At 41.1% G+C, this 23,614-nt stretch overlaps 1 protein-coding gene and 1 long non-coding RNA gene across 2 annotated transcripts in view; both read left to right on the top strand.

The window, feature by feature from the left end:
- The window catches only part of CFAP299 (cilia and flagella associated protein 299), a 223,832-nt gene that overhangs the window by 94,426 nt on the left and 105,792 nt on the right, over nucleotides 1-23,614 (top strand). The gene's annotated exons all lie outside the window — the stretch shown is intronic.
- On the top strand, nucleotides 17,572-22,687 carry LOC119154346. The gene is made up of 3 exons (XR_005106440.1): nucleotides 17,572-17,674; nucleotides 18,719-18,723; nucleotides 22,675-22,687. It is a non-coding gene; the product is annotated as an uncharacterized LOC119154346 (long non-coding RNA).

Below are 23,614 nucleotides of genomic sequence, written 5' to 3'. Positions count from 1 at the left end.
ATTTACCAAAGCATGCTGTATGTCTCTAGTTTAATTTGAGCAAAGCTTTTCCATGTTTAACTTAAGGCAAAAATTCAGCAGAGCACCTAGAAGAATGCTTATTGATAAGCACGTACAGTTCTTGGTATGCAGCTGGCCCTGTATGTCTGCTTAAAGAAAGGCATGTGCTTAAAGTAGGCAGGTGCATAAGCATCCCACTGATTTGTAGATAGGTGATATGTGTTACAAAAGTTATCCTATCCCGTTCTCTGGCTGCTGGTGGTCCTTATCTTCAAGAAAATTCCTGCTATTCCTTTCAGCAAAAAGGACCCAGAAAGTGGTACGATGGTAACTCACTGCCTCCTACTACCCAACAGCTGAAATGTCATGAAAGAGAAAGGGAATGGAGTATAAAAAGCATCCTGCCATGTTTACTGATAGGTACTTTAATGGAAAGGGTTTCCTAGTTGGACAAAGTCAAGTCTGGGGTGGGTTCCTGCCCAGTTGGTGGGATTGGTGTTGGGAATGGTAGAAAGTGTGGTTCTTAGTGAGGATTATGTAGCATGGGTAGCTTCTGTAACGTATTAGTTGCTGTAACGTAAAGCTGATGTCACTTTGCTTGATCCAACTTCATTTCATGTAATTTCTCCCTTCTGTAGTTTTGAAAGAAATGGAAACATTTTATCTTTCTGTGTCATTACTTATTCTTTATCCTTCCTTCAAAAGGTGAGGTCTGTCTTCCTTCTTGTTTTTATTGAGATGTCATTGTTAATTATTCTGACTAATTTGCTATTCCTGAAGATTGATGCTGAGGGCATAACAAATGAACAGTATCACAGGCTTTTGAGTTTAATGTAAGGGGAGATACAATCACGCATATAGATTCTTTCCTTCCTGCATTTCCTTTCTCTGTAATGAAGAACAAGTTTCTGCTTGTGGAATAGTTCTGTGTGTTCCTTAGAACAATTACTTAGTCAGAATGCTAAGTAAACTAAAGAGGGAATCAATTATAACAGGGAACATGGATTTTGTTTTGGGTGATGTTAATGTTTTCCTTAGTAAATAGGAAATGGTATATCCATCCACCAGTTACAGAAGTGTAGGCCCAGGTTTTGGTCTAGCTCATGAACTTGCCCAGAGAAGTAAAGGGCGAATGTAACTTGTGTGGGCTATTCGGGTTAAATGGGGCACATGGAATAAGAGTGTAGGACATGGCTTTGTGCTGTGTCTCCTGTCTCATCTAAAGGGCTAGAAGAGGACTGACTCTTTGCCTGGGCTTCCCAAGCCACTGTGGCGGCACATGTTGTGTGGCCTCATGCTCATGGGACAGCAGCTGCGGGAGAAAGAACATACCGGGTTGGGCAGTGGTAGGGATAGAGGGGGGACATAGTTTCCACAGGATAGCTGGGTGTTAGCAGAAGTCAGCTGAGGGAAATCAGATTGCTCTCTAGTTGAGGGAGAAGGCAGGTAGGTGTAGTAGAATGAAGTTAGGTTCGTGTGAGAAATGCAGCTGAAAGGTAAAATGTGTGCTGGAAGTTTTGCAGGTCGTTTCTTTCCTAGGAAGGCAGTTTGGCTTCTCTTCTAGTTGCTTCTGCAATGAAGCTGCCCTTCTGAGTTAGAGGTGCTGGTTTTGATATTGGTACAACTGTGGTGCCAGAGATTTTGTACAGCATTAGGGGATGTCAAAATAGATGGATAGTAAGGGTGAAAAAGCCCATCATTTTAAATACATGATGATGAATGAAAGTGGTCTTGTGCTGTCCAAGAAAGAAATACCACAGCAGACATCAGGAGAACAAAATCAGACTCTTACCTGTTTTTTATTTAATCTCGGAAATGTTAAAGTCATTGTCAGCAGTTGGTAATAGATATAATGTAATATACAGTAACGAGCTGAATTGATAGACAAGTATTTTCTTTCCTTGGCCTTGGAAAGCAATGGTTGTCAATGCCTCTCCATTTCCTTGGCACACCACACAATGGCTGTGTTTGTCTCTGGTTTGCAGACCCAGGACATTCAGTGTTGAGCAGAGGTAAAAACCTGGTCAGTCATGCAGCTGAAAGATCAAGTTTAAAGTAAAAAATTAAGAAGAATTCCCAGCACTATTGTGTTTCAGCCTCATGTGAAGACTTCCACTGCCCAACCATTTGCCCTTGATATGAGCACCAAAGGCAGGGTGGAGGCTGATGGGCACTTTCTTAAACCTTGTAAGGGAGCTTTGAAGACAGAGAGAGTGCAGGTTTGCCTTTCCGGTGACCTAAAGCCAAATGTCATGTAATTAAGGATCCAATCCTTCATCACCCCCCTCCCCTGCTTTTCCTTTTCAAAGGTTTGTCTTGAATCTGAGGTCTGTTGTGAATTTGTGGTTTATTTTCAGTTCTCATTGCTACAAGCTGCAGTGATGTCACTGGAAAACACGTTTAATAGAGCATTTTGGGCACTGCTGGTTTTTTCTTGAGATATGTTTTTCAACTTATCCCTTTGCAAAATTCATATTTTTATTTCTAAAGGTGTGAAGGAAAGCCTCACTTTGGGTCTGGCCCTGTGTTATTTTGAGAGGCGGGAGTTTTGTAGCTGACTTCTGTGGGAGAAGTCCCTCTGCGAAGGAAGCTTTGCAGTGCTAGGCCTAAATGCGATGCACAGAGTAACTTTGTCACCCTCTGTGTCTGCATTGCAGTGCAGCCTTGTCTGCATCAGCAGCCAGCTTCCCGGAGCTGTGCTGGCCCACAGGCATGGTGGTGCCAGGCTGGCAGAGCCTGGAGGACTGGAGGACACGGGCTTCCTAGGCCGCAGAGTGCTGGGAGCCTGTGGTGGCACCTGCCTGCCGGTGCCTTGCAGGGCTTCTGGAACGTTCCTGGTTTTGTTGGTGCCCGCAATGGAGCATGAAGGCTTTTCTTGGTCCGGTGCCAGGACAGAGGATTTCATTATAATGTTTTGGGTGAAACATGGGGATGTAGCAGTTTTTACATCTTGATTCAGGTACCTTTAAAGCCAATTAAGTCAAGTAGGTAAACTGGAACATTTTTCTTGATTTTAATGGATCCTTAGAATATATTTGAGCCATCATATTGAAATCAAGCTCTTGGGGTTCCAGTTCTGAGGTGAAGCTGGGATTAGCTGTTACACTAGAGGTGCTCTAGGCCTTCGAACATGTCCAGTGCATTGGGAGGAGGAAAGCAAGAGTCTTTGCACCTCGGGATTGCCCTTTTATCAGTAAAGTTCTTGTGCAGAAGTAGCCAGATTCTGAGCAGACAACTTTTTTTTAGAAGGACTTTTATGAGTAACATTACTAGAAAAGTTAGTATGAGAGCAGGGAATAGACTTGAAGTTTAAAGGAAGATACTGTTTTATGGGTAGTCACAAGAAATCTTTCTAACCCCAAAGACCTGCACAGAGAAGCTTTTTGAACTTGAAAGTAAAGAAACTGTCATAAAAAAGAAAGAGGAAAAAAAAAAAGAAAAACAAAAAGGAAAACAAACTAATACAGGCAAGATGAGGAAGGAGATGGTTTGGAAAGATGTCCATGTATTCCATTATTCCTGAAAGGTGTGAGAAGCCACTGGGATTTTTGGCACCTCCGTTGATTAGATTGCACTTGAAAGTTGGTAGCATTGCATGCTCACTGGACCTTGTATGTATGAAAAACAGAGAGAGAGAGGCAAAGATTTCTTTCAGGAGAGTTCTGCACGAAGAGGTAGACCTGAGAGGCGTTGGAGAGATTAATACACGAGAGAGGCACAGAAGAGGAGGGGCACTGAAAAGTGATAGTTGTCTTCTGGTCTTTAAGTGGTCTGAGTTCCTCTGCCACAGCCTTATCTTACATCTTTTGGCAAGCAGAGTTGCAATTAGACACTTTAGAAAAATCATGTGATGAGTCTGCCAATTGCCCTGTTGATAAGATAGAGGTAGGGTATTTCCCATTGCAAAGAGAAATGTATGGAAAATTATGAAGTCTTCACATGCAAAGTGTATCAGGCACAGGGCAGTGGAAACAGATGAAAAGCACATGCACTGGGTAGAAATAAAATTACTGTATCCAGATCTTTCAGGTCTTTCTTCTGAGGCATAATGATATTAATTCTAATAAAAAATTGCTAAATAAAAGGAAATGTGTGTCCATACTTGTGTCTGTGAAACAGAAGTCTTTCACACTTTTCCTATTTTTTTCTGCCTTAGCTTGAATGGCCACAGCCACTTTCCTCTATGCAGGCCTTTTTCCCTGATGTGCTCTTTAAGAGGGTTTATTTCCAGCGGAGCCTGCTGGGGTTTAGATGTGTTCACTGGTGTATTGTCAGAGCTGAACCCCTTCTGCTGCCTTCTCTCTATCCCCCCATTCGGCTCTGGGCAGTGCCTTGTAGCACTTCAGGCTGTCTCTGAGCAAGGCAGCATGCCTGGAGTGGCTTGGTGTGCTGCTGCATCAGGCAGAGCTGTGAGGGCTGCTGCTGGGAGAAGAGACATTGTGGTGCCAGTGCTCCGCTGGGTTGAGAAGACCAATTTGGAAGGTCATGCAAACTGGGGAACAGTTGATTTCCTAACGCTGTCATGCAGTTTTGAGGAATCCCTGCTATTAAAAAGAAGGAAGATACCTGAATTATTGACAGTATAAACAGCAATTTTAGAAGTCACATCTTCTCTTTCCTGGGACCTATGTGTCGATTCAAAACACGTAGGAGCAGCAGACTGAAAGGCTGTATGAAATATTATGAGTTGCAACCTAAAGAAAGGATATCTGCATTAAAAATAAGATGTCTTAGGAGGAGAAGGATCCCTAAGACAGACGAGAGAGTCAAGGAGTTAAAGTTTCTATGGAAATAGCAACGTAGTGTGGTAGTAATGGAGCTGTGACAAGAGGGGGCAGGAACACTCCACAGTGTTCAAGGTTGCATTGAGGTTCACTTAATGTAGGGCAGCGGAAAAGCCATCAGCCAGAGAGAAAAGGAGACAACTCAGTGCATGAAAACAGTGTTACAGGACTTGCGCTGACATTAACTTGGAATATTTCTATAGTGAATGTGATTTAAATGCATTACATTCTTTCCATCGGGCTTGTAACAACCCGAAGTATCCCTGCCTTTTACAACTGCATCTTTCAGGAGCTGGAGACTGGAGACAAATTAAGTTTTTCAGAAGTTCAGAACTGTGTGTTTTTAGTGTATTCTCTGTTCTTCTGTCGATTATGGAAGAGCTGCTAACATCAGTAGCAGCTGATGTTTAAAAAATAAACTTTTTCCAAAGGTTGCCTGGCATCCTCTGACAGCATTGCATGCTGTATTTTGAGTATTCACTTTATCCTGTCGGAGTAATATTGTAGTTTAGCGTACTTATTCCCCCTCCCCTTCTTTTTTTTAAATATAGCATTTAACAAAAGATGACACCATACTCTAGCCCATGTTTGTATTTAGATATTTTTTTCTGCAAATTCATAGTACAGATTTTGCCAAGCTTTGAGAGTTTATTCATATGAATTTTGCGTAACTGAGTGGAATTAATGGAATGGAAAATGTCAGAGTAGCAAAATAGCAGGCCATGGTATGATTTCATCTTGCATTTTATGTATGTTTCACTGTACTCAGTGTGACTTAGTAGGTATTGGCAGTGCAGTATTCTCACTGAACTTTTGAGAAACGCGTAATGGTGATTTTTTTTATGTGCAATTAAAATGCACCCAAAACTCTTCCATTTTTTCCTACTCCTGTACTGTTTACGTAAGCTTGAGCGCTATACTCATCCCAGCTGCATGAACTCACTGCCCATGTCTGGGTTATTCCGGAAGAGTGCTTTCTGGGGTGTTTGTAGGCTGTATCGAACTACACCTGCCTCCAGGTTGCCATGGGCAGCTTCCCCTGGGAGTCTGTTGGCATATTAGCCTTGTAGGCTTGCTACAGCATGCAAGATATATAGGGGTTATCCCTGTGGTGCATCTGTGCGGGGCCTGAGGATGGTTTCAGGCACTCGTAAATGTCATCAGCATTTCACATGAATAGTTCCGAAAAGGTATCTTGTCCTGAGCTAACCTTGGCCTCAGGACTCGGTCATACTTCCCAGTGAAAGACGTGCTTTCTTTAAATGTAACAAAGAAATAGTTTTCAATGAGGAGCAGATGAAGCAGTACTTCCTATCAAATAAAACTAAGTTTATTAATATTTTGAAAAACATGAAGAAAATAAGACCCTTTGCTGGTGTAACTCCTATAGAGACCTGTTAACTTACAGGTGAGCAGCTGCGCTGCTATGTATATAGGGTTCAGCGCCGGTAAGGCAATTGCTTTGACTCTCCAATGGGAAGGTATTTTTGGCTCTGGGTACATTTGCTTTGGTTTAAAGAGTAATTGCTTGCATGCGTGTAATCTGGCCATGGTAATCATGAGATCACCTTCAGTCCTTGACTCTCTTCTGCTTGGTTAAGGCATCTGGGTTTCATGTGCCAGCTGGGAGACAATGACATGACAGCCTGGGTAGTGGGTCTTTCATACTGCCCTCACTAGCAATTAGGATTTTTAGTTTCATGGATACAATACATAGGAAAACAGTTGATTTTCAAGGTGGTTGAATGCGTAACATCATTCAATAACTTCAGAATTTCTCTTACTCCTTAAAAAGTAAATTTGTTACTTGGGCAGATTTTGTCATTTCTCATTGCATTACTGAAAAAGGAGCAGGTATCATAACCCTGCTTAAACACGTCATGTGTAGTTCCAGGGGTAGTTGTGTTTCTCATAGCTTTCCAAAGCTTGTCTGTAAGCTGTTTCTGGTGTTTCCAAACCCAGGTCTTTGAATTTCAAATGCCTTTAGGATTCATCTTTTTTTAGCCTTCTTCACCTCAGTATTTTCTTGCACATATCGTTCATCCTAATACATCAAGTTATCAAGAGTTACATGTGGTTTGAAGAAAGAAATGTATTAGCTGTAGCTACATTAAAGATAATTCTGTTATAGCACCAAATGGATAAATACAAATAGAAAAAGGAAAAAAGATAGCAGTTTTTTAAGTATATAGTATTTTTTAAAAGTTACCAAAAGCAAGGTGTCTTGTTTATTCCGAAACATGAAATCTGAGTGGACATGTCAGATTTCCAGTTCTCAAATGGCTAATTCTATGGGTTATCATTACAAAAGTTAACATTTTTTTAAAATATTTTCTTTAAAAGTTTCAAAGCTAAAGGTGATTTTCTCAAACCTAAAATCACAACATGACATCTTGAATAAAGCAGTTTGTTTTCTTTCCATTCTTAGGTTTGTTATTTGCAATAAAAATTAATCCTGAAATGATTGACTTTAAAAAACATTGATCAAATCTCATTTTAGCAGTAAATTAGCATGAGTTTTGCCATCAACAAGAGAAACAGCATTTTAAACACAATACACAAGCTTTAATATATTGGGTAGTTCTGTATTTCTTACTTGAGTCTTTCATTATTATTTTTTTTTCCTTCTAATTCAGAATGGACCAAAATATCACCCATCTAGAAACTCAGCTTTTTAACCCTGTCTTTAATCATTGTAGCTGGGACTGTTAATATCAGAAAAAAAATTATTTGGAATAGGGATTTATTAAAAAGACATTATTTGTGAGATGGTAATTATTCTAGGTTCTTAACATTCAAAGCTTAATCGCTACAAATTTCAGCAGCAGGCTAAGTCAGTTATTAATTTTACTGCAGCCAACAGCCTGTTGCTGTTAATAAGAAAAAGTAAACTGGACTTGGTGCAGTCTTATTTCCAGCACCGTAGACATGGATTTGATCTTAAGGATGAATTGTGTAGAGTTGTTAAGGATTCAATCTCAAGACTCTTAAAAATTGAATTAGTCAAATTCTTCTTTCTGTGCTCAAGTAGCCCTGTGCAGCATCCAAGTATGGGAGTAAAATCATTTCCTATTGACTAATGATGATCCTGATGAGAGATGTAATGGAACAATTGCTCATTGACTGAGTTGATCCCACTTTGACTCAATTTCTCTTGAGCTGAGCCAGGAAGAAATGCAGAAGATAAGTAGGAGACAAATTGGGAAAATTGGGAGGTATGGAAAGATCCCCTCGAAGCACACCTGGCAGTGGTCTGCATGTGGTGGGTAATATTCTGTGGGCTTCAGTCACATGTATTTTGACATTATTGCTGGTATAACCTGTGGAACTTGCTGAACTTGCTTATGTACAAATTGATTCATTGTGTTATGTGGAGTTTGTTGAGTTGCAGTAATTATTTCTTATAGTTTTCCCCCATGAAAATCTGTTCGATAAACCTGTCCTAATAGAAGTAATCTTACTCCTGCAACAGGAAGAAGACTTTCTAGAGATCATTTGGACGTAAGTTAATTAAAATGGAAGATTTCTAGTGCCAAACCACAGCTGCTTTCTAGTGTCTGTAATCTTGCTTTAAACTGATGCAAATACATGTGTTCTACATCTGTACTGGAGAGTTCAGCCCTGACATTCCTTCATCCCATGCAATATTTGTGAAATAAAAGAAAAAAAGAGAGAATTGGATATGCTTCATACAGATGGGATATTTAGTCAGCTTGGAAATACTTCCACCATGGTTTCAATGCTCAGTAACTGTTCCTAACCACCTGTGTTCAATTTAAGTTGATAACTAGTTGTGACTTATTTTACTGTCACATCAGTTAATTACTCTGGGTCTACTACAGAGAACAAGATGGAGGGAGAAGTTATTAGAAAACGTAAGCGGCAGTAACACTAAGCCTTGTGCCCCTTGCCTTTGAAAAGCCCTGCACTTAGTCCAGTCACAGGATGGACATTCAAGATCAGTGCCTGCCTTTAGGTGCCTCCCTCTGAGGGCTTTCCCCTTGAGTTTGCTCACAGGGGATTTCCCTAATGTATTCTGTGCTTCCTGGTAACTAGTTCCTTTTTGTTTAACAACAGGAATCACTAAACATTGTAAATATGTTGGGAATGGACTCCTGCTTTTAGCCATCAGCAACAGTGAAATAATATGACTGCAAACAAAGCAACTCCTGTTTTCCGTGCAGAACTGTAACAGTTGTAGGCTCTTTTTTTTTTTTTTCTTCAACTGGTGCTTGCAGGTGATGAGTATAAAAATATTGTTTATCATATGACTCTGAACTAGTGTTGACAACTAGAGTTGTCAAAATAAGGTGGGGTAAAATAAAGCTAATTTTATCTTTTAATTGACACATAAAATGAGATAGATCTGTTTAAAATATCTCTTGGGCCACTCATTTTTCATCATAACAGCCAATTCCTTTACTTTTGGCTCTGAACATAGCTGAAACCTAGCAGTTACAAATATGAACAGTAGATACTGACAAAGTAAACTGTATTGACTTGGATGTTAAGCAAAGACTGTCAAGCCATGTCCCTTGAATTAGGTTACGCTTATCCCTTCACACCGTACTCTGTTCCTTTCTTTTCTATGCAGTGTATATGAATCTGGCGTCCAGCGCAGATTGAAGTTTAGTACTTCACAAAAACACTGCTGGGTTAAACAATTAACACTGCTGTCAGGTAAATATACTTCAGGAGTATCACCTGTGGGAATCGCCACCTAATTCAGGTCTCCCATGTTGCAGAATATTGAAGATGATTAGTCTCAATCGCTCAATACCTCAGGTAACAAACTGTAACCAAAACCTGAGGCTCCAGGCAGATCACCCCCTTCTCTTGCAAGGAAAAGCAAGTCAGAGCTGGATGCTGCATGGATCAAAACACAGATCAGGATCATGAACATTAGGGATCAAAATGTGGCCTTGGCTGCTAAGAATTGCTTGTTCCATTTAGCAGATATTTCTGAAATATCAGGCTGCGTGACTGGCTTTTCCCAGGAGGTTCCTTGAAAGCTGCCCATAGAAGGGAGAATAGTAAGCTGACAAACACTGTTCAAATTTCAGTTCTGAAATAATGTGTGCAAGTTGCTAGGGTTTTGTGGTGGGTTTTTCTGTTGTTGTTGTTTTGGTGGGTTTTTTAAACATGTATAGGCATAGATATTACTGTCACACCAAAATTTACAGAGTAAATTTATAGCAACCATTGTCTAAGATGGTAACTAAATGGGTTAAGAATAGAAAAACAGGCAGTGAAATGAAAAATTGCCTTTTGGTGCAGATCCTAAATATCAGCGGGTAGAGTAAATCACTGTAGAAGATGATGACCTCCTCCTCCTTCACAGCTAACATCCCAAATGGCCCCAGTCAAGAAGGAATTTGAGAATGCAGATAGTGTGTGGGAACCTGTGCTGCCCTGATGTCGTAGTCTCTCCTGCAAAGGTATGTAGCCTCAAACTTTGGTGGTGAGTGTGTGGGCAGACAATGACCGAGTGCTTTTTTTAGAAACGCCAAATCCAAATATTTTTGTCAAACATGAAGAGAGGGTAACATGAAACCTTTGATACCTTTCATTTTTAAAAATTAAATAAACCCCAAACCCTAGCCTAGGCTTACCTGGGATCACAAAAATGCATTAGTGATGGTGTGAAGCCACAAAGTGGCTTTTGTAGGGAAGGATTCTACAGTAACACTGTGGCTATATAAAATCAAAGCAGTTGAATGGTCTAGATTAGTCTCAACTGTCTGTGAATTGTTCCTTGGGCACAGAGTACAGAAGAGGGAGTTTGTCTTGCAAGTGGACCTGCATCAGTTTTCAACAATGCCTAGGTATTTATCTGAGGTTGGGTATCCTTACTTCTGTGTTCTGTGTTGTTAAGGATATGCTCTGAACACTTTGCCATTTCATGTTTCGTCTTTCTGTTCCTGCAGTAGCCAGCTGGGCACTCTTAGGTCTTGGTAAAATACAAGTAATGGTCTGTCTCTGATGCAAAACCAAAACCCTCTAAACAGCTCAAAATCTGTGCTAAGTATCGTAGGTCTGATGTGCCAGTTGCTTGTGTAGGTTCTCATAGGATGCAGGCCCAAAGACCTGGGCATGTTTTCTAAACAGAAACATTATACAACAGCTGTTGAACCATAGCTTTATTATCTATAAAATTAATGTGGAAACTTTATTTTAGAAGGGTACTCCTGATATTTTAAAGCAAAGTCCTCTGAGAAGGAAGAAATGCCAAAGTAACATTAGTTTCTGCCTTCCTTAAACTCCTCATTATTGTGCGCTCCATCATCTCTTTCTTCCTTGCATCCTTACCTGGATGTGCACTCCAGCCTCAGAAATTGGAGCTCATTTCCGTCCAGGCTGGGTTCATACATATGCTTTCAATGCTTTTGCTGTCTTAACTCTGACAGTTGTAAAAAGAGTCTAGGAACAATCATTGCTAACTGGGCTTTGCATTTTTATATTGTTTTCTCATGTTGTTATAACCTCAGTGGGGAAACATTCTCAATTTGGTGAGGTCCAGTGTCATTTATTAGACTGAATGATGTATTTGGCATAAGCAAGTAAGCTTTTAGGTATGCAATCTGTTCTTCTTCCTCTGCTGTTTTGTGGGATATTAATTATCCAGTTTGCCCTGTTCCGGAGCTGCTTTGCTGGTATGACCAAGTGAAGGTGGTACAGGAGCGGTCCGTGCTGTTTGATGCTGACTAAACAGCACATGGCAGTGCTCCCAGGCTTCCTCCGGGTTCTGTAACCAAGTGCTGACATACTCTGAGCAATGTCCTAGGCTGTTATCCGTGTCAGCTTTCCAGTCGCTGCAAGTAATGTCGAATGGCCTCGTGAATGGCAGTCTAGAGTCTGGTGTATATAGGCAAGTATTGCTTGTGTTTCTTACACTATGGAGAGGGTTGCTGTTATGGAAGGAAGTCTGTAGAATTGTTAAAAGAACAAGTGCTGTGTGAGGAAATTATATCAGTGTGTTGGAATGGATTGTGTATGTAGGCCAGGAGATCTTATGTTTATTAGCTTAAAATAATAATATTTACTTTACAACAGCTTCTAGAGGTCCTTCCTGGGGTTGGGCTAGACACTGAAAATGCAGAGGTGGAGACCAGGAGCAGCCTGAAGCAAATAAAGAAGAGGAAAATGAGCTATAAATTTATCTGCCCAGGAATTTACAGTAGGAAAGAGAGAAGTTTAGGAAAAGAGCCTCTGAGCCTACATGTGTGCTCTGTATATTGGTCTGTGGCCTTTTCTCCAGTGTTGGGTGTGCCAGTTCTCAATAAACAATGAACAGAGGTGTTTGTGCCAGCCTGGACTCATAGATCATGAAGACCGAGGCAGGTAAAATAAAGCACCAAAGAGTGTATGAAGGGGGAACAATGAAGGAAGCAGGAAGGACTATGTTAACACAATGTAAATGCATTAACTCCACATTTTGGGGAGATTTTTGCTGAAACATTGACTTTCAAAGAAAATATTTGGGAATCATTATTACAGGAAATAAATTTCATGGTGTTTTTAACTTGTATCTATAAAAAGCTAGAAAGGATACTGAGTAGACAGTGCCTGGTCTGGTGAGTGGGCCCTGCAGCTGTGTTGGCTTCATAAATGTTTTGCATGTGCTGTTCTTAAAGAGCAAAGGAGAACAAAAGGGGGGAAAAACCCAACACAAAAACCTTTAGTCCCCTCATCTTCCAAACCATGAGAATTTTTCTCTTTTTTTGTGTAATAATTGTATCAAGTGTGGTTTGCATTTTTCCATTAAATGTTTGAAACAATTAGTAAAGACTTCAACTCCAAGAAGCAGCTGTTGAGAAAATCAGGCATAAAAAGAGCTCAACAATATTCGCAAAGTGAAATTGCAATTACATAAATTCCAGCTACTGGATTTTTAAGCATGGCAGCCGGGGAGAACAGAACTGGAAAGTTCTCAATTACGTTGGAGAAAAATACTCATTTGTGTTATAAGGCAAGCCCATGCTTGGCAATTTTCTTGAGAGCATGCAAATTGAGTCATGGACATGTCCACTGTATTCTATTTTGGTGTGGAAGTCAAGTGACTGGAAGTTTCTGTCTTTAATGATTTCCTCTTGTCAGCTCTAATGAACAGCTGCACAAAGTTGTCCAACACCATTTAGAGTATTTACTGGCCAGTGTTCAGCTGAGATGAAAAGGGAGACACTTAATCTAATCTTGGATGTCTCAGTGTTTGCACTTGAAAGTTTTGTTTTATGCAGACTTTGAGCAAGTGCAGAGCAAATTAATGTTACTGTTTGACGCTGACTGACCCTTTGAGAATGATTACTGCAAGGGAACTCTTGAGGCATATTTTACAGGGCTGCTTGCCTAGACTAAAGTGAATAGAAAAAAATGGATCACTACTCAGAATTGCATTAAAGTATCAACCTGAGTAGTAGCTGAGGAAATTCACCCCTGTGCATTAAGTGCTGAGCTGTTTCAACTTGTTAAACACTGGTTTAGACCAGAACATCAGCCTCATCAAATACCTGAAAACGAGATCCAAAGTTTTAATGCTAGGTTAATTTTGATAACTCAAGCCCACATCGAGGCATGAAGGAAGTTCAGAACTGAGCGGGAGTGAGTTCGCAGCTCAGCATGGGGGCCCAAGTCTAGCTTGTGTCAGCTTGAGATGTGACCCAGCCAGCAGATAATAATTTGGGTTCTAATTTGGGTTCCTGAAAGTTATTATGACATGGTTCTTCTCAATCACTTTCTGTGTGAGGCAGTCACTGCAACGTCTTCAGGATGTGAGGAGGGGTCTTTGCACTAGAAATGTACTTTCACAGCTCTGTTTTTGAGTAATAGAGCTTGTCTTTAGGGAAATCTGTCTGGCAGTAGCCTACAGCATACTATTGAAAGGTTGGAGAAATGTACAAAAATGAACCAGTATTGACAGGACTAACTAAGAATGCTTTAATCGGTAGCTAAATGTATAAATATATACTGCGTTGCGATCCTGTACGTTAGTGCCCCAATGATTTCTGCTATATTGAACAAAAAATAGCCAGATACATGGGTTCCACCCTGCCACCCCCACCCACCCCCCGCCCCCCACCCCCCTTCAGTAAAGTCTGTTCTATTGAAGGTCTTTTTCCTAAGGGGCAATTAGTTTTTGACTGATATTTAAAATGCTGAAGAAGGCTTGACCTGTATGGTGTCCAGAGGCAGCACCTGGAGTCTCAGGACACTGGTGGGGAGTGTATCACCTGAAGAAGTTTCCACGTTCTTGAATCTGCTGGCAGTTGTGAGTAAAGATGGCTACGTTGTTATTAAGCCAAATGTTGTTTGTATATGAGAGCAGTAAGAAATCAATGGTTTCATCCACAGTTGGTGCAAGTCCACTGTTTTCATGAGCCCCTGGTACACTAGGTTAAGGATGAAATCTAGAGACAGTAGTAAAGCATTTTGTTGGCTCACATGGTACACTTGGGAGAGTCAGAAATAGAAACTAGGTCCCCTTAACACCAAGAGACGTGCTTTAACAATAAAACAATTTGTTTTCCCCCATCTAAATCCCCAAGCACCGCTTTGGAAAAATATCTAGAACAGCAACTTTTCATTTGAAATCCTGCTTGCAGAGCAGGCACCTTAACTTATGTGCAACAAATCAAGATAAAAATTGCTGGTGTGTACATCTTGATTCAGCCATATGCTGTAAGCGGTGGTTTTGACAGATGCATTTTTCCCTAGAGACAGAGTTTAGTTCACCAGACTTAAGTTAAATTTGAAGGATCTGAGGTAAAATTCCAAGTCTCCATCCATTAGCCACCAAGCCCATAGTATCCGCTTTAAAACAATGCGATGGGAAATGCGACCCAATGCTTGGGACTTGAACTAGCGCCAATTGCACTGCAGCGCTACATTCATTATGTCATACCACACACATCTGATAAGGGAAGACATAATGCTGTTGGATAAGTCCTTGTATACAAGAACTCTACAGGTCATGTAGAAAGAGCTGTTTTTTATTTAATAACCGAGGTATGCAGGTGCTAATTTGTACCATATGTACATGAGGCCAAAGCCAAAGTTTGTTACACCACAGTAAAATGATGGCCTTGCATTTCTAGGGGGCTGGAAGGAGGCTAGTTATAGATTAACCTTTATTTACTGAAATATTTAGGCAGCTGTGTATTATATTGCTCAAATTCTTTATTTCAGTTTTGCTCAAAAAAATTGTCTTCCTCTATTTCCTCCATCAGTCAGAAGACCTTTTGCCGTACTATTTGAGAAAACATTGCTGGGAGAGGTGGAATTGGTACTGAAGTAGCAGCAGGTCGTTTGGCTGAACTAGATCTTGCTCCTCCTGGAGTCAACGGTATTTGCCTTTTGTGTCTCTACAATATAGACTTTCACACAGAGTGCCCGTGTGCGGACTGAGATAGTCCTGGCTCTGCTGCTTAGTCCCCCCAGTGACAGACGAGCAGCTCTCTGGGGCACTGGACCATGGTGCAATACAGGCATGACCTAGGGAGCTAGTGCACTATTAGTAGGTAGTGCTGCATTATGGATATACCTTTTGTGTACTTTTAAGTTTGTATGGAGAGAGCTACTCCATCTGAAATGCAGCTCCTTTATAAATAGCACTATCATAGTGCTTGATTAGGGAATGTGTATCTATCTATCTATCTATCTAAAGAGTTTTCTCCTGCCTCCCTTACTCTTTCTTCAGACAGCAGGAAATAAACCTTGACTGTTTGCCTGATTTGCTGTATTTCAGGTTAATGCATGCAAGAGACAGAAGGCTGCATCAGAAAGCCACACATTGCTTTTGGTCTGCAAGGATGCCCAGTTCAGGAGTGTGTTCCAGGTTCACTGAGATAATGGGGAGAAGGGAGAAGACCAAATTCCACATGTTTGGGTTATGTCACACTGAGGGTTCTATTTCCTGTGTTGCAGTTGGATCTATCAGTGCTGTATCGTAAGAAAACACTGAGTGATCAATTACTGCTGGTGAACTTGGGCAACTTAGGCATGAGAACTTTAAAGGTTTGAGGCCTGGCATCATGATCAATGATTGTGTCAGAGCAGCAGAACAGATTGCAGGCTTCATGATGAAAATGCTTCTTGGTGGCCTCTGAGGCCTTATGCAGATTGGAACTTTTGTTTTGAATCAAGTTTATGGTTCGTTGCGTTTGGTCATTCCCATCCTTCCCTGGTGCAATGGGAGAATTAAAGCATTCAACCTACAGATTGATTGTTGACAGAAATTCTGGAGCAAGACTTCAACGTGACTGTTCTGAATGATGTTTTCACCCATGGAGTCTGGGTGGACAGTATTATGGTTTGGCTTAATGACAGCTTAAGAGGTTTTTCAAACTCATGAGTTTAAGCCTCATTAAAAGGTTTTTGTACTCTTAATGAATATTAATCTATCAAAATCAGTAGAGTACTTTCCTTCTCTTTGGTTTCTGCTTATCTTTTCTTTTTTTCCTGCTTCATAATATTTGTGCATTCTTGGGATGTTCTTTTGCTGTTGCGGCATTATGTAATAGCAAGAACTACACCAATACTTGCACAAAACTTCGTTGATCCCTTTTCAGTGCTCCTTTGGGAGTCTGTTACGGGGCCTGGAATCATTAAAAATAGCAAGGTTGCTTTCCAAAATGGGTCTGAATTGACAAAAGCAGCAGAGTTATAGCAGTTAATAACAGCTCAGTTCCAAACTATATTAGTGTTTAGCAAAATCATAGACATATGTACAGGACCTGTTTAAAATAGTTATGATTTTACTGTATGGTATGAAAATCAGTTTTACCAGGAGATAGCAATAGCCTTGCTGTGATAGTATAAAAATCAGCTTGGAGCTAAAACATGGAAATGCAAAATAGGCCTGCAGAAACAGGTAGCCAGGATAGAATGTGTCCTTTAAAATATGAACTGGGGGAATTCATCCTAAAATATGTGTGAGTAAATCTGAAGGCACTGTATAATACCCAAAATTAATGAACCTAGTAGATGAAAGTAAAAAAAAAATAAAAAAAGTTTAAAAAGGGGTGTGTGTAGGGAATTAAAAAAACCCCACATTGGCATTTTGTCTGAAATAAATAGGGGTTTTTGATATAAAATTAGTGCAGCAGTATGAAGTACCATGTTGGTGGTTGTGAGGATGGGAAAACCTTTCTGCATTTCTTTTTATAGAATGAAGTTGCTACTGTATTCATATACCAGTTTTTGACAAAAATATGAGTTTCACTTGCCTGAATGCACCTTACCTGTCTGGTTCAAGCTCCTCTTTACCTTCGAGAGGTTTTTTTTATTGTCTGTTTGAGCTCTGAGTCACTATGCAGCATCTCAACTTCCTTTCCGAGTTTGGGATCATGGACAGTAGTTTGTGGCTGATCCAACAGCACACCTGTGTTCTAGCCTTTAATTTCCTGGTTGCCCTGTTCAGGCTGTGAGCTGGATGTGTTGTGTTCCACAGTGATATCTTCTTTTTTTATTTATTCAGTTTTAAATGTTTGTATATATTAAAGGCAGAGACAGCTGCTGTGGTTCTGGTGATACTGTAGCTATTGAGTGAGAAATCATTCACCTTTCTGGCCTGTTAGTGCTTTGCCTGCCTTGCATGCTACACTTGTACCAGCTCTCTCCTAACAAATACAGAATTAACGTCTCAGCTGTCACCAGGTGGTACCTTCATCTCTCTGCAGAGGCTCAGTTTTTGTCAGGACCAGAAAATCTTGTTCCTGCAGAATTGGTCCTGAGTACTTTTTTGCATTAAGAACAGGCAAAGAAGGCATTGAAATCTCGGTTTATACATAGAATCATAGAATTGTTTAGGTTGTAAAATACCTTTAAGATCATGGAGTCCAACTGTTAACTCAGCACTGCCAAGTTGACCACTAAACCGTGTCTCTAAGTGCCATGTTTACACATCTTTTAAGTATCTCCAGGGATGGTGTGACTCCACCACTTCCCAGGGCAGCCTGTTCCAATGCTTGACAACCACTCTGGTGAAGAAATTTTTCCTTGTATCCAATCTAAAGCCATTTCCTCTTGTCCTATCACTTGTTATCTGGGAGAAGAGACCTACCCCAACCTGCCTACAACCTCCTTTTAGGTAGTTGTAGAGAGGAATAAAGTCCCTGAGCCTCCCTTTCTCCAGGCTAAACACCCTGAGTTCCCTCGGCTGCTCCATTGCCCGCCTCTGGACACGCTGCAGCCCCTCAGTGTCTTTCTTGCAGTGAGGGGCCCAGACCTGAACACAGTATCTGAGGTGCAGCCCACCGGTGCTGAGTACGGGGGACGATCGCTGTCCTGGTCCTGCTGGCCACAATCTTTCAGACACAAGCCAGGAAGCTGTTGGCCTTCTTGGCCCCCTGGGCACCCTGCTGGTTCATGTTCAGCCAGCCGCCAGCCAGCACCCCCGGGTCCTTTCTGGCTGGGCAGCTTTCCAGCCACTCTTCCCTAAGCCTGTAGCATTGCGTGGGGCCCTTGTGCCCCAAGCGCAGGACCCGACACTTCTCCTTGTTGAACTTCATACAGTTGGCCTCAGCCCATCAGTCCAGCCTGTCCAGATCCTTCTGTAGAGCCTGCTGACCCTTATTGTGCAGTTCAACACTCCCCCCAGCTTGGTGTCATCTGCAAACTTACTGAGGGTGCACCCAATCCCCTCGTTCAGATCGTTGGTGAAGATAATAAACAGGACTGGCCCCAGGGCTGAGCCCTGTGGAACACCACCTGTGACCAGCTGCCAGCTGGATGTAACTCCGTTCATCATCCCTCTTTGGGCTCGGCCACCCAGCCAGTGTTTTACCCAGTGTGGAGTACACCCATCCAAGCCATAAGCAGCTCATTTCTCCAGGAGAATGCTGTGGGAGATGGTGTCCAAGACTTTACTAAGGTCCTGGTAGACAACATGCACAGCCTTTCCCTCATCCACTAGGTGGGTCAGCTTGTCATAGGAGGAGATCAGGTTCGTCAAGCAGGGCTATATTATCCAAGAGGTGGTTTTTAATCACTTCTCAGGGATGTGTCAGTCAAGAGCAGATAAGTATGATACAACAAGCTAGAAATGTAAGATGTATTCTTCTCTAGTTCCTTAGAATAAGACGTTCTGCCAAGTCACTAAAATTGCAAGGAGAAGGCGAAAGACAGCAGTGAAGGCTATTCTGCTATGAGTAGTTTGCCCTTTTTGTTTTCTTATGGTGAAGAAGATCCACATCACAGAAGCTGTAATTTCTGTAGGCAAAAGGAAGTATTTTTAATAGGTTGGAATCTCAAGTTTTATTTCTGTCAAATGCCCTCGGTGTGATTATTTGAAAGAACTATAAGCTGAATGATGAGGTGAGAGCAGGCAATGCAAGTGCTTTTAATTTACTGTAATTGGTAACTTATACATAGGCCAATGAATGTAATGAAGATAGAATACGTGTTCAGCTTGATGTTAGTTGTGCTCATTCAAACCGTTAATGGGAAAGTATTTTAGCTTCGTGATTTACTTCTTATTATGTATCCAGATGTAGTGGAAGCACCTTCCATATGAGCCAGTAGTGCTATGAAGCTGTAATATCCAGTCTTTGAATTTTGCCAGCTCTGTTACTTTCTTGATCTGTATAATTTTCCTCCTAAACACACTGGAGTTGAAAGAAATGAAGTCTAAATGCCTATGTAGTGGGTCAGGTAAATGCTTCTTTGCCAAACAGCATTATCAAAATGTCAGTTCTTGAATTCATATCAAACAACTCTAGTCTTCCCAGAGTCAGTTTGATTTACCCAGGGAAATGTACACATTTTCTTCTTTTTCAAAACCTACTTTGTTGTGGGCTTTTGTAGCAGAGTTTATCCTGATGAATGCTCGCAGGTTTGTATACACATTCAGTGTCTGAACAATGATTCGATAATAAACGTATTTCACATACAGCTGACCATTCAGTCTAAATGAAGGAGAAGGTTATGTTTCAGTGTTGATTCTCTGTGTTTTTTTGACCACTATAGAAATCTGAGTTTGGGCCTGTTTCTTCTTTGCCAATGAAAAGAAAGCAACAAAACCCAGTTCCTGATATTTTCAAGAGAAGTCTTGTTTTATTAGACAGAATTAATTGAAATCAGTCAAAATGCAAGTGTATGTTGAAACTTGCTGTATCTTTGCCTGTTACCTCTGCTTTGTTGTTTTAATCTTTAGGATGAAGACATATTTAGTGTGATGGCTTAATACAGACTCCAGCAGGAACAGCATAAGCATAATTTTCCAAAACTTCATTGTGCCTGAGAAAGACCTCAGGAACATTTGTCACAGGATGCTACCTCTCAAGCCCTGTGCTGATGCTACCCATGTCAGTGTTCATGATCTAGACTGAAAGTGGTGTAAGAAAGATCAGGAAACTTCCTGATGGAAGAGAGTCATTGAGTCTTTGACAAATTCCTTATACTGAGCATATGAGCAGATATGAGCAGAGGGGTCCTCTGGGCTTTTCTTCTAATGCTCTTACTTCTGACAGCCATCAAGATGAGGTAGGAGAAGGCTAAAGTTTTCTTAAAAGCTTCCAGCTGGGAACATCTGTTCCTAGTACTGGGGCCTCTCGGCTCTGACAAAGGAACACCCAGTTCATCTGACAGCTTTTTGACAAGCGCTCTCTCAAAAACTGGATCATGGTACCCTGCTGTGTCTGATGTCTCTGCACTTTTCTTTCTTATTAGGATAGATGGATGTGCCTGAACTCCACTGTTGTTCAGAAAGGCAATGAATCTGTTGCTGAGAGGCAAAAGGCAGATTCAAATAGACAAACAGGAAAATGTTTTTTGTGAGTATTTTTACATAGATTTTATACCTGTGTTTCTTTTGCTTTTTTCTTCAGTATGGCAACTTGACTTCATTTTAGTATGGTTCAGGACACTGCTCAAGAAAGAGCTGTACAAAGAGCTGTGTTCAAAATTCCTGTAGCTAATTATGCTGCTTTTCTTTTATTTAATGTTTTCTAACCTTACCTTGAAAGCTGTTGAGTTTTACCCTAGTCCTAAGCAAGCTGGCTGTCATATCCTTTGACTGCAAACTCCTCTCCCTAGCAGCAGGAGACTGGGAGAGTCGGGGACCAGTACTTGCTATCCTCCAATGTACAATTTACCAAGATGCCTTAGTACACGCAAGCTGTTTATAACAGAACTCTGAACTATTGCCAAAATATGAGTACGTATTATGAAAACATGGCAGATGTTTTGTGTCTGGCATTCATTTTTAAATGTAAGGATGGGACAGTCCCATCTATGCATAAACCTTCTATGGCTCTCTGTAATTAAGTGCAATGAAGGCAGAAAGAAGAAGCAAGGCAGTCCTTTTCCATCTGAGCTGCTGGGATAGCTTCATTAACTGGCAGATTAGCACGGATTGAAACTGGAAACATATAGCTTGTCTCCATATTGTCTCTGCACATATACAACACCGATCCTGTCTTCCCAGGTACTGCCATCAAAGGCCATTCAAATTTGCAAGCATGTGTATATGGTGAGCTTATAGTTATCTCTCCAGATGGCTACTCAAAAGAATTACAATCTTAATACAATTATATGTCTGTTTCAGGAGTGTTTTTTGAATTAATGTAGTGATCTCAATCCAATGCCTATTTAACAGGTTAACTGAGAAGAAGCATTTGACTCTCAGAGTTTACATTAGTTGCTGTCTCTGTCATGTCCTTAGCAGTTCCTGGGGGGAAAACCCCCAAAACAACAATAAAAGAAAACATTCCAACCCTCACCATACTTCAATAGTTATTAGTATTTATTTTTGCTGAAGAATTAATGGAAAAAATAACATTAAGGGATTGTATCTATTTATGTCCCCACAGCTCAAACTGGAAACAAAATTGTAGGGAAAACAGCTTTCTGTTCTACATTCTGTGGAGACAACTCGACCAGAATTTGGAAATGAAAAACTGAAATACTGGCCCTCTGTAATAAAATAAAATAAAAAAAATTACAAAAAAAGGTGATCTGTAAAAGGGCGTTGAAATGCCTGGGGTAAATATATAGCAGAACGAAGGTATGCATAACTTATTAGCTTACTCCTTAGCGTTTCTAGAAAAACAGATGCTGTCCAAGGAGCACTATGTCCAAAAGGTCTTGGTGTTGATGTTTGCTTCTGCATTGCACCAGTGCTGGTTGGTGGACCTGTGCTTTCAGCTGCATATTGGCATTATACTCAAATGGGACAATTTCATGGACTTGAGAAGCAGTTTTCTGTTTTGCTTATTTCCCACGTTTAAAAACACAATCCCTGTAAAGCAACAACAGAAAAAATTAAGAATTTTTTTGTGGGTTGTCCCCCCTGCCCCTTTTCCTTTTGAGAACTACTTGTTCACTTCCAAAATACTGGTCCATTATCCATATAGGGATAGCATCCTTCTGTGCCTTCATATTGCTTTCTGAGGAAGTGTGCTTACATGCTCAAGAGCTGTGTTTGACACTGTGCTTAGCTGAGGAGCACGCACAGGGAATTGCAGGATCAGCTCTTTTTTTGCTTTCCATTTGCCCTCAGTTGTAGGAAGGTAAAGTCAGAGGTGGAAGGACATCTTTTCCTGAAGAGAAGAAAAAGGAGATGCCACTCTCAGCTGGATCTTTCCTCCACTGTACTTCAGGCACACAGCTGGAAAAGATGTGGTATAAAGCATGAGACTGTTGTCTGTTCTTGGGGGCAGAAGGAGGGTGGATAGTTAACTGGTATTCATTACAGTTGAAAATGGGTAAATACTTACTCATGCGTAGTCTTTCAGGAGTCTGCTCTGACTAAAAGCTAGCTTGGGATGCTTTTGGCCCAGATTTCTCGCTCTACTGAAAGAGAAGTTGATGTCAGAAAATAGTTCATCAGGTGTTCCTTCTTTGATCCTCAGAATTTTGAGGTTCACAGGCATTTGCTTCTAACCCTTTAAACCAGGGGTCCTCAAACTTTTTAAACAGGGGGCCAGCGCGTGGATGAAGTGGCAGGCAGTCATCTGTGGCTGCCTGGTTTCCCCCCCCCCCCAACCCCCGGCGGGGTGTGTGTGGTGTTGGGGGGTTTCTGTAAATACCAGGGGGCAGATTGAGGACCCCTGCTTTAAACAAACCAAAAAAGACTCCCAGTTGAACTTTCCCTTTTTACTTCGAAACTTTGATCTGTTCTTCACCTGAGGATGTCTCTCCATCCTATTCTTAGCAGCATTGGAAAGAATCAGATACAGTTGACATTTCATATTTCTTTTGCTGTCTGTGGTTAGATTGAATAAATTATTGAAGTGACCTCCAAGTTAGGACATATGTGTACATCCAGAAGAGAAATGGAGTGTGAAACATGGAATTCCCCGTTTTCACTCTGTAAGTAGTGAATGTCTCCACAAGTAATGAATGTCTTAGATTGACAGTGAGTCTTTCCTGCTCATCTTGGAGATTTTTATTGAGGCTGAGAATCTTATGTAGTGTCATGTTAAAAGCAGGTGACAAGTATTGACGAGGAGGTCTAAGATACTCAATGAGGCAGAGATGTACACTGGTGTTGGTGGGGGACACTGTGACTAGTGGGGGCCAAGCATCCTGATGGAAAGAGTCAGAAGGAAAGTAGAATGTATTGGGAAGCACATAGCTCCTGTGGGAAATGCTGTGACCTGAAGGAGTCAGGTGTTGCCGGTGGCGTATCGGAGTTAAGATTAATTGAACCCTGAAGAAAAGCGCTCATCTGCCAGATGGCATCCAAAGCTATCAGGGTCAGGGAATAGCAGTGGTAGTGTTTACTGTCTGTATCAATCTGGAATAGTTTCAGATGCATAGCTGTGAAAGTAAAAGAACCCAGGCATTGCAGGAATGCTGGTATGCTGAGTAGGGGTCCTTTACTGTATACCTTC

This window comes from Falco rusticolus, chromosome 1 (genome assembly GCF_015220075.1).
Source record: "Falco rusticolus isolate bFalRus1 chromosome 1, bFalRus1.pri, whole genome shotgun sequence".
In the NCBI taxonomy this organism is placed as follows: domain Eukaryota; kingdom Metazoa; phylum Chordata; class Aves; order Falconiformes; family Falconidae; genus Falco; species Falco rusticolus.
Note: the sequence above shows the minus strand (reverse complement) of the source record. Positions and strands in the feature narration are given on the sequence as shown.